This window comes from Loxodonta africana, chromosome Y (genome assembly GCF_030014295.1).
Source record: "Loxodonta africana isolate mLoxAfr1 chromosome Y, mLoxAfr1.hap2, whole genome shotgun sequence".
Taxonomy (NCBI): Eukaryota; Metazoa; Chordata; class Mammalia; order Proboscidea; family Elephantidae; genus Loxodonta; species Loxodonta africana.
The window spans coordinates 21,734,840-21,750,721 of NC_087370.1; the positions used below are offsets into that span (position 1 = coordinate 21,734,840).

Below are 15,882 nucleotides of genomic sequence, written 5' to 3' on the forward strand. Positions count from 1 at the left end.
GAGCTTCTAAGTCCTCTCTGCACAAAATTGAGAGATCTGAGAGCAACTTTCAGGTCACCGTTATTGCACCTCAACATAAAGAAAAAAAAAAAAAACCTCACAACTTGACCAATAAGCAACATGGCATCAGGATTGGAGGAAAATTTATTTACAACCTGGGTTATGCAGATGACACAACCTTACTTGCTGAAAGCAAAGAGGACTTGAAGCACTTACTGATGAAGATCAAAGACTACAGCCTTCAGTATGGATTACACCTCAACATAAAGAAAACAAAAATCTTCACAACTGGGCCAGTAAGCAACATCATGATAAACGGAGAAAAGATTGAAGTTGTCAAAGATTTTATTTTACTTGAATCCACAATCAAGGCCCATGGAAGCAGCAGTCAAGAAATCAAAAGACACATTGCATTGGGAAAATCTGCTGCAAAAGACCTCTTAAAAGCATTCAAAAGCAAAGATATCACTTTGAGGACTAAGGTGCCCCTGCTCCGAGCCGTGGTGTTTTCAATCACTTCATCTGCATGCAGAAGCTGGACAATGAATAAGGAAGACCAAAGAAGAATTGATGCATATGAATAAAGCTGTTGGTAAAGAATATTGAATATACCATCGACTGCCAGAAGAACGAATAAATCTGTATTGGAGGAAGTACAGCAAGATTGCTCCTTAGAAGTGAGGATGGCAAGATTTCATCTCACATACTTTGGGCATGTCATCAGGAGGGACCAATACCTAGAGAAAGACATCACATGCTTGGTAAAGTAGAGGGTCAACCAAAAAGAGGAAGACCCTCAATGACATGGATTGACACAGTGGCTGCAACAATGGGCTTAAGCATAACAATGACTGTGAGAATGGTGCAGGACCGGGCAGTGTATCTTTATTTTTTACGTAGGGTCGTTATGCTTACTGAAACCCTGGTGGCACAGTGGTTAAGAGCTCAGCTGCTAACCTATAGGTCATCAGTTCGAATCCACCAGCCACTCCTTGGAAACTCTTTTTTTCTTTCAGTACTTTAAAGCTGATACTCCACTGTCTTCTTACTTACATTGTTTCCAATGAGAAATCAGCTATCATCTGTATGTTTGTTCTCTCTGTATATAAAGCATCTTCTTCTCTGGCTGCTTTTAAGGTTTTCTCTTTATTACTAGCTTTGGATCAATTTGATTATGGTGTGCCTTGGTGACATTTTCTTCTTGTGCCTCCTGTTTGGAATTTATTCAAATTCTTAAATATGTGGATTATAATTTTCAGCAAATTTAGAAAATGTCAGCCACTATTTTTTCAAATATTCTTATATCCCCCCTTCTCTCTCCTCTTCTTTGGTAGCACCAATTATACATACATGAGTCCACTCAAAGGAACCCTGGTGGTGCAGTGGTTAAGTGCTCGGCTGCTAACCAAAAAGTCAGTGGTTCGAACCCACCCAGCAGCTCTGAAGGAGAAAGAGCTGGTGATCTGCTCCCTCCCATAAAGATTACAGCCTAGGAAACTGTACCGGACAGTTCTACTCTGTCATATAGGGTCACTATGAGTCAGAATTGATTTGACCGCACACAATACCAAGCCCCCTTGAAGTTGACCCAGAGCTTGCCAACACTCTGTTCCATTTTGTATAGTATCTGTCAGTAACTCTTCAAATTCACTAATCTTTTCTTCTACAATGTCTAATCACCAGCTAATTCAATCCAGTGAATTTTTTCACCTAAGACATTGTGGTGTTTGTCTCTAGAAGTTTTGTTTTTGAGGCATTTCATATCTTAGGTTGCTATGATAAATTTATTTCTGACTAATTTCTAAGACATCACTATTGCAGATTAATTTCATAATGTGTCTCACACTTATTTCTCTGAAAGTTTTTCACCTCCCTCCCTCGCCCTTAATTTTTTAGGTTCACAAAATATTGCAAACAATGGTGATATTAGGCCTACCCCTTTTCTACTATTTGAAGTATATTTTACCTTTTATTTTGCATCAAATTCCATGGTTAGTGCTGCCAGAATAGTGCTGATTAATTGGGGAAGGAGTTGGCTACTGGCTGGTGGATCCACAGGCCTTATCTTTAAAAAATCAAAACCCATTACCATCGAGTCAATTGTGGCTCATAGCGACCCTATAGGACAGAGTAGAACTGCCCCATTGGGTTTCTAAGGTGCACCTGGTGGATTTGAACTGCCGACCTTTTGGTTAGCAGCTGTAGCATTTAACCACTATGCCACCAGGGTTTCCTTAAAAGCCTCAGGTATTCCTAACCTACCCAGAGGTTCCACAGGATAAAAGACCCAGTGATCTGCTCCCACAGAGATTTACAGCCTAAGAAATTCTATCGGGCTGTTCTCCTCTGTCACATGGGGTCCCTGTGAGTTAGAATCAATTCGGCGGCACACAATAACATATTTCTTCCATGGGCAGAGAAGAAGAGGGAGGGGAAAGAGGAAGAGATGGAATTAGACAGATGCTATGAAAGTAGAGAGGTCTCTGGGTCCTGTAAACTGTTTATGGTCAACTACCAAGGTAACAGTTGACCATTTGAACCCATGGTCAGTGCCATGGAAGAAAGGCCTGGCAATCTGCTTCCATAAAGATTACAGCTAAGAAAACCCTACGGAGAAGTTCTACTCTGTAGCACATGGGTTCGCCATGAGTTGAGTCCAGCCCATCCACAACAAGATGTCAATTTTTTTTCACACTCCAAAGTTTTTTTCACACTCCAAAGTTTTATTCATTTATAATGATGTAACAAAGTACATAGATACAGCTCTTTGCCACCATTGTAGATGGGATTTACCTAGCTATTTTCTTCTACTTCCCTCTTAATATTTTCATTCAGGTCAGGGAAAGAAAAGGCACAAACCAAGATTGCTTTACAAATGACTGAATGGTTACATCTTCACAGGCACTAAGAATTTTAATGACTTGTCTGGGGTTCTCTGATAAAGTATCCTCTTTTGAATCAAGGGAAAAACACAGTAATCTCAAAAGTTATTATTATTTAAAAATTCAGTTCTTCAAATAAAATTCCTTAAGAAAAGTATTGTTCCTATTATATGTTTAAAGCATTTCCTAGGAGAAAAACAGCAAGTCTTGTTTTCTGTTTCCAGGACATTTTCCTTCTCAGTTTCTTTTTAGGACTTCCTTTTCATGCTATTCTTTGTAAATGCTTTTTAAAAATTCCTTTAAAAGTAATTTAAAGGAAAGATAACCACGCATCTCGCATTGCCAGGTCTTCTGTTCTCTGCCATTTCTCTCTAGCACAGGCTAGAAATGGACACTCTTAGGTTGAAACAAGTTTGGGCTGCTAGGTTCATACGATTATTGTCTTAGTCATCTAGCGCTGCTATAACAGAAATACCACAAGTAGATGGCTTTAACAAAGAGAAGTTTATTCTCTCACAGTCTTCAAGGCTAGACGTCCAAATTCAGGGCGTCAGCTCCACAAGAAGGCTTTCTCTCTCTGTCCGCTTTAGAGGAAGGTCCTTGTCGTCCATCCTCCCCTGGACTAGGAGCTTCTCAGCACAGGAACCTCAGGGCCAAAGGACACGCTCTCCTCCTGGCATTGCTTTCTTGGTGGTATGAGGTCCCCATGGCAGACGTCAAATTTAACTTACAGAATTTGTAAAAATGGAATTGAATCTCAGTCCTCTTTCTCAGCTCTGGAGAAGGGCATCTTTTTATTTCTGCTGCATGTTTGTTTTAAACTGCAATTCCCAAAACTCTGCGAAGACTCAATGGTTTTCTCTTTCTTTTTCTTTTCCAAACTCATCCACTGGAGTTTCTTAGTCCTTGCCCAACAAGTTCATCTACATTTCCCGGAGGCAATTAGAGCCCTAATTAAGCTCACAAGAGCCTGCAGTCCTATAAAAACTAAATAATTAAAAGATCTGCAGAACCAAAGGCAGCAAGGATGCAACTATACGAACACACACCTGTCCACTGTACAAAGGCAGCATAAGGTGTCCACAGCCCATGGGGAACAAGTCTAAACCGGGAAAAGGAGAGAGGGGAGAAGCTACCAGATAAGGGCCGTAAAAAATTGTGATGATCTTTCAAAATGCTGTTGTTGTGGGGTGCTGGCAAGTCGGTTCTGACTCCTAGTGAAACCCTACGTACAACAGAACAAAACACTGTCATTGTTATGTTTTAGCCCATTGTTTCAGCCACTGTGTCAATCCATCTCATTGAGGGTCTTTTTCTTTTTCGCTGACCCTCTATTTACCAAGCATGATGTCCTTCCCTAGGGACTGGTCCTTCCTGATAATATGTCCAAAGTATGTGAGACAGTCTTGCTATTCTTGCTTCTAAGGAGCATTCTGGCTGTACTTCTTCCAAGACAGATTTGTTCTTTCTTCTGGCAGTCCATGGTATATTCCATATTCTTCACCAACACCACATTTGAAAGGCATCAATTCTCCCTTGATTTTCCTTATTCATTGTCCAGCTTTCATATGCATATGAGGATACTGAAAACGCCATGGCTTGAGTCAGGCGCACCTGAGTCTTCAAGGTGCCATCTTTGCTTTTCAACACTTTAAAGAGGTCTTTTACAGCAGATTTGCCTAATGCAATGAGTCGTTTGATTCTTGACTGCTGCTTCCATGGGCATTGATCCTTTAGTGTAAATCTCTTCAATCAATTAATCACCTTAACCACATACTAAAGTGTCTGGAAGGAAACCCAGAATCAGCAATTCAACCTCTTCTTTATCTGTTAGTTTCCTTTTCTCTGACTGTGCAGAAGCTCTGCAGAGAAGCACAGAGGGTCCTACTTCAGGATCCAACGTCACCTGACTTTGAACATGTGACTCATGACTTCTTTCTATGGCCCTGGTGTTGCTCTTAGCTGCCATTGAGTCGGCTCTGACTCATGGGGACCTTATGTGTAACAGAACAAAATGTTGCCCATTCTTGCGCCATCTTTATGATCGTTGGTATGTTTGAGTCCATTGTTGAGGCCACTGTGTCTATTCATCTCCTGGAGGGTTTTCCTCCTTTTTACTTGCCCTCCACTTAACCAACCATGATGTCTTTTTCTAGTAATTGGTCCCTACATATACACCTTGCTGCTACTTGCCATTGAATGAATGAACTACTCATGGAGACCTTGTGTGTAACAGAATGAAACAGGGCCCAATCCCATGCCATCTTCATATTGCTGATGTCTTTGAGTCCATTGTTGTGGCCATTGTGTTAATCCATCTCACGGACGGTTTCCCTCATATTCACTGCCCTTCTACTTTACCCAACATGATGTCTTTTTCTAGAAATTGGTCTTTCCTGATGATGTGTCCAAAGTAAGAGAAACGAAGTCTCACCATCCTCACTTCTAAAGGACATTCTGGTTGTACTTCTCCGAGACTGATTTGTTCGTTCTTCTGGCAGTCCACGTTATATCCAATATTCTTGGCCAACACCACAATTCTTAAGCATCAGTTCACTCTGGGTCTTCTTTTTCCATTGTCCAGCTATCACGTGGGGTCACCACGAGTCGGAATCAACTCAACAGCAGCCAGTTTCTTTGCCATTGGACCTGTGATGTCGCAGTGAGGCAATTCCTCATTTTGACCTCTTCCTTGAATAAAACATCTCCCAAGTTGTTTTCATCAAAGCACTCCCAGACATTCAGTCTTCTTATACAGAACCATTTTTAAAAACTCTGACATACACGTTCTCTCTCAAAGGCCTCTCTGGGGTCTTCACCGAAGTGCAATTGGGGTAAGACTACAAAGCCATACTTTAGGAAACATCATGCAATGAATCATCTCTTAAATTGGAATTTTCCTTAGTTGAAAGAGAAATGCTGAGGATGCTAACCAAAAGGTCAGCAGTTCAAATCCACCAGCTGCACTTGGAAACATTATGGGGCGGTTCTACTGTGTCCTATAGGATCACTAGGAGTCAGAATCGACTCAATGGCAAAGGGCTTGGTTTTTTTATTTTACCACAATATGAGGAGCCTCTGTGGTGTAGTGGTTAAGCACTCAGTGCTAACCAAAGAGTAGGCTGTTTGAACCCATCCGCCTCGGGAGAAAAATGTGGCAGTCTGCTTCCATAAAGATTTACAGCCTTGGACCCCCTATGGGGCAATTCTACTCTGTCTTATAGGGTCGCTATCAGTTGGCATCAACTCAACACTAATGAGTTTTTTGGTTTTGTCACAGTATTGTACATTTTAATGACTACACCTGAATTCCAACATATACTAAAAGAAACCAAACGCATTGCTGTCTAATGGATTCTGACTCATGGCGACCCCATGTGTTTTACAGAACAGGACTGAGCTCCACAGGGTTTTCTTGACTGTAATTTTTATGGAACCAGGTTGCCAGGCTTTTCTTCTGCAGTACCCCGGGACTGACCTTTCGGTTAGTAGACAAGTGCAAACTGCTTGTACCACCTGGGCACAGTGTGTGAAAACAATGTGGTAAAAAAAAACCCACTGCCGTGGAGTTGATTCCAACTCATAGCGACCCTATAGGACAGAGTAGAACTGCCTCATAGGGTTTCCAAGGAGCGGATGGTGGATTCTAACTGTTGACCTTTTGGTTAGCAATCAGGCCTTTAACCACTGAACCTCCAGGGCTCCACCCATACACATACATCTTAAAAATAGGATATAGACAGTGAAATAAAAGCTCAAGAAAATATCCTGTTTTTATGTTTGTATCACTCTGTTGTGAATTTGGGGTGGTGAAGGAGAAGGACAGGGAGAGTTGGATGAGTCTTTGCCCAAGGAGATTTCATGACAACAGCTTCTCAAATGGGAATAGTTCCTGATGACTAATATTTTATCTGCCTCGGGGTAGCATACAGTTCATGAATTCGACTTAAGTTGACACTGTAGGAAAACGACATTCTCTTTATACCAGGGACAAGAATTCTGTCTTCTGTGAGTTATAAACTGGAAAACAACTAGTTTTCCTGTCAGGGAGTAACATCAGGTGAATGCCCACAAAACACCACAGAGCCAATACCAAATCGCAGTGAAGGTCGCCAAGAACAAGGAGGTTATATTTGTGTTCAGTATGAGAAATCTAACCCCTTTTGAAATAAAATCCTTCTGCATTGAAGACAATCAAAAAGTTGCTCTTCTGGGGAAAAGCAGCAATTTCTCCATCGAGGTAGCTGGACAGAGCAATGAGTACTTAAAACTGAAAGGAACAAAGGATCTGGTGAGCTTGGGACAGTAATGGGTATTTAAAATTGAAACAAAAATGATAATAAAGAGGAAAATTTTTGAAGCTGATGTCTGCTGGTTACTTTATTGTTGTTGTTGTAAAAATGTAATTAACACATCATACATCAATGCAACATTTTTCACATGTACATTTCAGTGATACAAATTGTATCAATTCTATTATGCAACCAACACCCAAATCCATGGCCAAATTTCCCCGCACCATGAACGGCAACTCACTGCCTCCCAGACAATGACTCTCTGTTCTCCCCTTTCCTCCCATCCCTGAGAACCACTGTTAAACTCTGATCTCTGTGCACTTGCCTTTTCTAGGTATTTCACACAAGTGAGATCATACAGGAGCCCTGGTAGTGCAGTGGTTAAGAGCTCAACTGCTAACCAAAAGGTCAGCAGTTTGAATCCACCAGCTGCTCCTTGGAAACCCTATGGGGCGGTTCTACTCTGTTCTACAGGATCACTATGAGTCGGAATCAACTTGACATCAGTGGGAAAAATAAAAAAGGAAGATCATACAATATCTGTCCCTTTGCTGATGGTTATTTTTTAAAGTATGACTATAAAAATGGAATATTTAAAATCAAAATACAGAAAGTGGAAAATGAAGCTCAAATATCCTAGTTCTCTGATGAGGGGGCTATAAGTAGAGAGCAATACATGCCTTAAGCCAACAGTCTACACTTACAATCGTAGGCAAACTATAAATTCTAACGTCCCATAATCTCATGGTCTCTGGGTGGTGCAAACAGTTAAGCGCTCAGCTGCTAAATGAAAGGCTAGTGGTTCAAACCCACTCAGAAGTACCCTGGAAGAAAGGCCTGATAATCTACTTCAAAAAAAACCAGCCATTGAAAACCCTACAGAGCACCGTTCTACTCTCTGAAACACACAGGGTTGCCACGAGTCAGTGTAGGGTATGTCTTAATCCAATCACTTTGAGGTATAGAAGAGCACATTAGCCAGAGAAGAAGGCAGACACAGGTGGAAGACCCAAGTTATCTGAAGACTCAAAGGCAGACCAGTCTATAAGCCCAGGATCTCCAACGACAGCCAGCTAGAGAAACTGAGACAAGGACCTTCTCCCAGAGCGGACAGAGAGAGAGCCTTCCCCTAGAGCCAGTGCCCTCAATTCAGCCTCAGCGAGATGGACTGACACAGTGGATACAATAATGGGCTCAAACATAGTGTTATGGATTGAATTGTGTCCCTGAAAAATGGGTGTCAACTTAGCAGTTGACAGTATTGTGTGGCTGTCCACCATTTCATGATCTGATATGATTATCCTGTGTGTTGTAAATTCTAACCTCTATGATGTTAATGAGGCAGGATTACAGGCAGTTATGTTAATGAGGCAGGACTCAATCTAGAGTATTAGGTTGTATCTTGAGTCAATCTCTTTTGAGATATAAAAGACAGAATCAAGCAAAGAGGAGAGGGACCCCCCTACCACCGAGAAAGAAGAGCCAGGAGTGGAGTGAAATCCTTCCACTGAGGAGCTCCTCGACCTGGGAAGATTGATGAGAAGAACCTTCCTCCAGAGCCAACAGAGAGAGAAAGCCTTCCCCTGGAGCTGGCACCCTGAGTTTGGACTTCTAGCCTCCTAGACTGTGAGAGAAAAAATTTCTGTTTGTTGAAGCCATTCACTTGTGGTATTTCTGCTATAGCTGCACTGCATCACCAAGACACATAGCAAAGTTTATGAGGATGGAGCAGGACCAGGCAGTGTTTCATTCTGTTGTACATAGGGTCCCTATGTTTCAGAACCAACTCAACAGCACCTAACAACAACAGCCTCCAGAACTGTGAGAAAATTAATATCTGTTCATTAAAGCAACCCATTTGTGGCATTTCTGTTATAGCAGCACTGGGAGACTAAGACAGGAAAGAAAAATGGAGGGAAAATAAAAGAGAGGGAGAGAGACGGGGAAGGGAGAATAGAGCAGAGAGAAGATATCACTGAAGAGAAAGGTTCATCAGCTTTACCCTAGAAGTCAGTGTAGCGTCCCCACGTGGTGGCCTACCATAAGGTGCAGAATCAGACATGGACCTGGTTTCCATGGAGCTTGAAACGTCCTCTGACTTCTCCTAAAGCCCACTGTGAGTCCCAGCCACTACATGAACTTGGGACCAGCTGTTCTCTACAGTGAACCAAACCCACTGCCATCGAGTCGATTCAGACTCATAGCAACCCTATAGGACAGAGTACACTGTCCCATAGGATTTCCCCAAGAAGCCCCTAGGGGATTCAAACTTCTAGCCTTTTGATTAACAGCCAAACGCTTAACCACTGCGCCACCAGGGTTCCATTCTCTACACTACAGCTAACTTATTCAGATCCTTTTAGCAGCAAAAATCTTTTTTTTTTTTTTTAATTTCAAACAAAAGCTTAGATGGCTGTCTAAGGTGAAAACTGTACTATTTATATGTTATAAATTAAATTCATGAGAACAATGGGGGCTGTTTTACATAACAAAGCAAAATGGCAATGGGGCATTAGGAAGGATTTGTAGGTTCTTAGCAGATGGAGCCTCCATAGTGTTTGTCTTTGTGGAAAGGGTGGCGTGGGGGTGTTAATGCTATTAAGAAAGTTTGTTTCATGGGGAAAATAGCTGCAAGTAATATTCTCATGGAACACCTTGTGTGGTGAAGGCAGTCAGCAATTAAATTGTTCCCTAAGCTTAAGGAAGAATGGTAAAAAGTTTTTTGGGTTTTTTTTCCCAAGATAAATCACCGACAATATTCAAATATGGCTCACCTTCTTGAGCATTGAGGTCTTATAAAGAATATGAGTTTAAACTGACCATGTAAATATAGTTAACACTGTAAACTGCAGTTAATGGAAAGCACAGGTGAGAACGTGAATGGGCAGAGAGTCTAAATGAACGGCAATGAAACAATATGGGTAGAGAATTAATTTTCTCACAGTTCAGGAAGCTAAAGGTCCAAATTCAGGGAGGTGGTGGCACGATGCGAAGTGTGTGACCAATGTCATCCAGCTGTTCTTGTAGAAATCGTGATTGGACATATCTTTGGTTGTGTATATTGGCCACAGAAAATAAATATTTTTTTAATTGCTCATCTTCTTTAAATGAAGACAACGGATAAGCGAAGTGACCCCTCAGGGTTCAAATCTTTACTATTCAGCTGGAAAGGTTCCTCAGTTCTTCTGGAGAGCTCCAACCATATCGTTAAAATAACCATGCAGTCTTCTTGTAGTCACACTCAGTTTCAAATGGTAAGATGTATCTGGTTTTGGATTTGAAGGCTATGTGTCTTAGTATCCGGTGCTGTTATAACAGAAAATACCACAAGGGGATGGCTTTATCAAACAGGAGTTTATTGTCTCACAGTCTAGGAGGTTAGAGGTCCAAGTTCAAGATGCCAGCTCCAGGGGAAGGCTTTCTCTCTCTGTGTTGATTCTGGGGGAAGGTCTTTGTCATCAGTCTTCCCCTGGTCTAGGAGCTTCTCAGCGCAGGGACCCTGGGTCCAAAGGACATGCAATTCTCCTGGCTCCAGTTTCTTGGTGGTGTGAGGTCCCCCGTCTCTCTGCTCACTTCCCTGTTTTATATCTCAAAAGAGATTGATTTAAGACACAACCTGATCTTACAGATTGAGTCCTGCCTTATTAACATAACTGCCACTAAGCCCACTTCATTAACATCTTAGAGGTAGGATTTACAATGCATAGGAAAACCACATCAGATGGCAAAATGGTGGACAATCACACAATACTGGGAATCATAGCCTAGCCTCGTTGACTTATATTTTTGGGGGACACAAATCAATCCATTAACACTACGTGAGCCCAAACGATCTGGGTTGGATTCCCAACCAAGGCACCTCATGCAAAGCTACCACCCATCTCAGTGAAGGTTTGCGTGTTACCAGGATACTGAACAGGTTCCAGCAAAGCTTCCAGGCTGAGAGGGACTAGGAAGAAAGGCCTGGCAATCTACTTCTGAAAATTAGCCAGCGGAAACCCTATGGATAGCAATGGTCCCATCAAAAACTGATCACGGATATGGCACAGAACCAGCCAATGTTCTATACTGTTGTTTGCATGGGGTCACCATGAGCTGGGAGCCAACCCAACAGCAGATAAGCACAATGACAGAGTTATGAAACCAGAACCTAAACTGACATAGTTTGACTTCAAGCTCTATGCTCTTGCTTATCTAGGAAATGTGTCTATTTGAATCCTAGTGATTCCACATGAAAAACACTGATGTATACAAACAACACGGAACTCAAAAGCATTCTTAAAAAGATTTTTGTAACCCTTGTTTAGATGCCAATAGCATCATTGCTTTGTAAATCAAGAATATTCCCGTTATTACTCACTAATACTTCCTCTGCTTCCTTTAAAATTTGTACAGCTTTGCTTTTGTTGAGTTCAGAGAAAAACAGCGATAAGATACAACAACAGTAAAAATCAGCTGAATGATAAATAACACAGTTGTTGTTGTTAGGTGCTGTCGAGTCAGTTCTGGCTCATAGAGGCCCCATGCACAATAGAACGAAACACTGCCTGGTCCTACGCCATCCTTACAATCGTTGTTATACTTGAGCCCATTGTTGCAGCCACTGTGTCAATCCACCTCATTGAGGGTCTTCCTCTTTTCCGCTGACCCTGTACTCTGCCAAGCATGATGTCCTTCTCCAGGGACTGATCCCTCCTGACAACATGTCCAAAGTATGTAAGACACAGTCTCGCCATCCTTGCTTCTAAGGAGCATCCTGGTTGTACTTCCTCTAAGACAGATTTGTGCGTTCTTTTGGCAGTCCGTGGTATATTCAATCTTCTTTGCCAACACCACAATTCAAAGGCGTCAACTCTTCTTCCATCTTCCTTATTCATTGTCCAGCTTTCACCTGCATATGAGGTGACTGAAAATGCCATGGCTTGGGTCAGATGCACCTTAGTCCTTAAAGTAACATTTCACCTTTTAACACTTTAAAGGGGTTTTTTGCAGCAGATTTGCCCAATGCAATGTGTCTTTTAATTTCTTGACTGCTGCTTCCATGGGTGTTGATGGTGAATCCAAGTAAAATGAAATCCTTGACAACTTCAGTCTTTTCTCCATTTATCGTGATGTTGCTCATTGGTCCAGTTGTGAGGATTTTTGTTTTCTTGATGTTGAGGTGCAATCCATACTGAAGGCTGTAGTCTTTGATCTTCATCCATAAGTGCTTCAAGTCCTCTTCACTTTCAGCAAGCAAGGTTGTGTCATCTGCATGTCCAAGGTTGTTAACAAGTCTGCCCCCAATCCTGATGCCCAGTTCTTCTTCACATAATCCAGCTTCTCAGCACACAGATTAAATAGGTATGGTGAAAGGATACAACCTTGCTGCACACATTTTCCAAGTTTAAACCACAGAGTATCCTCTGGTTCTGTTATGTACTACGCTTATAACGAAATTTCTTTGCCCAAATGTAGGAAGAAAATCCGTCCAGTAAAAGAGAGACACAATTAACACAAGAAAAGGAAACCACTTAGTGATGAGCCAGCCACCCATCTATTGTACAGAGACCTTCATCTGAAATGTCGTAGTTGTACCTGAAGCTTTAATGGCCATCTCGACCAATCACCGAACTACACCTGCAGAAAGCCACAGCTAGCCTACTAAACATGCTGCAAAACACTGAAAATGTTCAATCTTTACAGTAACATTCCAGCGCAGAAGTAAAAGCCCTCATTTTTACCACCAAAAAAAAACCTGTTACCGATTCCGACTCCCAGTGACCCCATAGGACAGAGTTTCCAAGGAGCGCCTGGTGGATTCGAACTGCAGACCTTTTGGTTAGCAGTTGCAGCACTTAACCACTACGCCACCAGGGTTTCCATCTTTAGCACAGGAACGGTTCAATTGCCACCGTTTCACACCAGCTACACGTTGTTTTTTTTTTTTTTACACCTTGTAGTTCTTGCACCTGTCCTCCCGTGTAAAGAGCTGAGTGATTCTGGAAGCTCCTTAATCATCTCACATAATTTCTGTCCTTTAATGTAAGCATTTCTACATCCAGTATCTTTTACTTCTGTACGATTTACGGCCTGCGACACCACAGCTGACCGGTAAGTTGCAGATGGCCACCATGCTTCCAGTAGTAGAAACTATTTGTAGATGTTCAGAAGTATGAATATATAAAAATCTTACTGAAAAAGGAAGGCCAAAGAAGAATTGACACATTTGAATTGTGGGGTTGACGGAGAATATTGACTATATACCATGGACTGCCTGAAGAATAAACAAATCTGTGTTGGGACGCGTAGAGCCAGAATGCTCCTTAGAGCAAGGATGACGAGGTTTTCTCTCAGGTATTTTGAACATGCTATCAGGAGGCACCAGTCCCTGGAGAAGGACATCATGCTTGGTAAAGTAGAGGGTCAGCAAAAGAGAGGAAGACCCTCCATGAGATGGATTGACACAGTGGCTGCAATGATGGGCTCAAGCATAACAATGAGTGTGAAAATGGCGCAGGACCAGGCAACGTATCGTTGGCTCATTACGGGTCAGGACTGACTCAATGGCACTGAACAAAAACAACTGAAAGACAAACGTGATCATTGGCTGTCCTGTGACTAGCTAAAAACCAGAATTTCACTTTATTAACCAACTTCTACCTCCTCATCAAGAAACAAGGCTATGTTTTCCTGTAATTTTTAAATGTTTACAAGAACAGGCTCGTTACTTTCTTGTGAAATTTTTCATAATGGGTATATAATTTTCCAAAATGCATTCTTTTTTAAAAATCTCTAAAAGATTAAAAATTCACTAGTTCATTTTTGATCATCGACCCTGCCTTCCAGAGACTTCAGCCACTTGAAGCACAGGACAGAATTTCTAAACCATGAACTAGGACAAAGAATACAGATGAACTGTTTAAATTCCAAACGCCAAACACCTCCTTATAAATAATCATTTCGGAAACCCGTCAAAGCTGACAGGAACAATTAAGTAGCAATAAAAGCTGAAATCACCTGAAATCTGGGGGGACCGTGAGATCAAAGGCAACAGCATCCTTTTCTCCATCCTTTTGAAACCAGACTCCAGCGACCTTTGAAGAAAAAATAATTCGGCCCAAAGAGAGACCAAGCCTGGTTTATTTGCTCTGAAAACAAGCACTCCCTGTCACACTGGGTGAATCGGGTCATGTTTCTGTCCCCTTTACACCGTCCAAACAGTGAATAAAGAGAAACCAGTGTTTTTGAGCCATGAGATCAGGAGAAGCGGGAACAACACCTGTCTTAAGTGTTCTGGTTAGAATCAGTTTTCAGAAACAGCATCTCAAGCACCTAGGGATGGAAAGAGCGAGGACATCAAACTTTCTGAGAATAAAGAAAGGCCTAGTGAGAGGTTGGAGCCCTGGTGGTACAGTGGTCAAGAGCTCAGGCTGCTAACCAAAAGGAAGGCAGTTTGAATCCACCAGGCGCTCCTTAGAAATCCTATGGGGCAGTTCTACTCTGTCCTATAGGGTCGCAATGAGCCGTGGAATCGACTTGACGGCAACGGGTTTGGTTTGTTTTTTGGCTTCGAGTGAGAGGTTAGAATCTCCTTTTAAAGGGTATGTCTAGTGACTTTCTTTGTAGGCTGTGAACTCTTAAGGCAGGACCTGATACTGTGGCGTCATTCAGGGGTGCAGGAGGTGCGGACCACACCAGGTGACACTATCAGAGGGGTGACATTAAAATTATCGTCTATAAAATTTTTGTGCAGTGTTTCAGCAGAAATTTATTGTTTTTTATAAAAATACTCCTGTGGTTAGTTAAAGCAACAAAAACGTTTTTCTTAAGCCCAGTTTACATGCATCAGTATACGTACAAGTCTAAAACTCTATGCTAATTTACTTTTAGAAACTTCTAACGCATTTTGGAGCCCCAGTGACGCAGTGGTTAAGAGCTACAGCTGCTAGGCTGCTAGCCAAAAGGTCGGCAGTTCAAATCCTCCAGGCACTCCTTGGAAACCCTCTGGGGCAGTTTTACTGTGTCCTATAGGGTCACTGTGAGTCAGAATCAACTCAGCGGCAATGAGTTTGGGTTTGGCTCTTGGTTTAATGCACTCCAAGGGGAGCTGTCATTATTATCCAATTACAATGATGCCTTGAATCACATGGTTTTGCCTGCATGTACTACAAGGTTTTTTTTTTGTTTTGTTGGGTTTACTTACAAGTTCGCACTGTTTTCATTGCTGCCAGTGTTTTTAGTCAACTGATTTTGTTAAATTTTCTGGTGCTGTACCTACCATATTGTAATAATTCATATTTATGAACCTATATCAATAATTTTTTTGAGAATGAAGTACTAACTAAAAGAAAAGAAGGAGTGATATACGGGAATTAGAGTTACTAGTGACGTTAGTACAAAACACATTAATAAGGGTTCTGTTGGTTAATTTTCCAAAAGGAGACAGCCAGGCCTTTCTTCCGAGACACCTCTGGATGGACTCAAACCTCCAACGTTTTGGTTAGCAGTTAAGTGTGTACACCGTTTGATATATAGACTATAAATACACAGATACACTGTCATGGATTAAAGTGTTCCCCACCCCCACACAAAATGCGTGTATCAATTTGGCTGGGCCATGATTCCCAGTATTGCAGGGTCATCCTCCATTTTGTGATTGTAATTTAAGTTAATGAGGAATAGGGTGGGATTGTAACACCACCCTTACCCAGGTCACCTCCCTG

At 41.8% G+C, this 15,882-nt stretch overlaps 1 protein-coding gene across 8 annotated transcripts in view; it reads right to left on the minus strand.

Moving 5' to 3' along the window:
• The window catches only part of LOC111747946 (cAMP-dependent protein kinase catalytic subunit PRKX-like), a 190,020-nt gene that overhangs the window by 73,052 nt on the left and 101,086 nt on the right, over positions 1–15,882 (minus strand). The gene's annotated exons all lie outside the window — the stretch shown is intronic.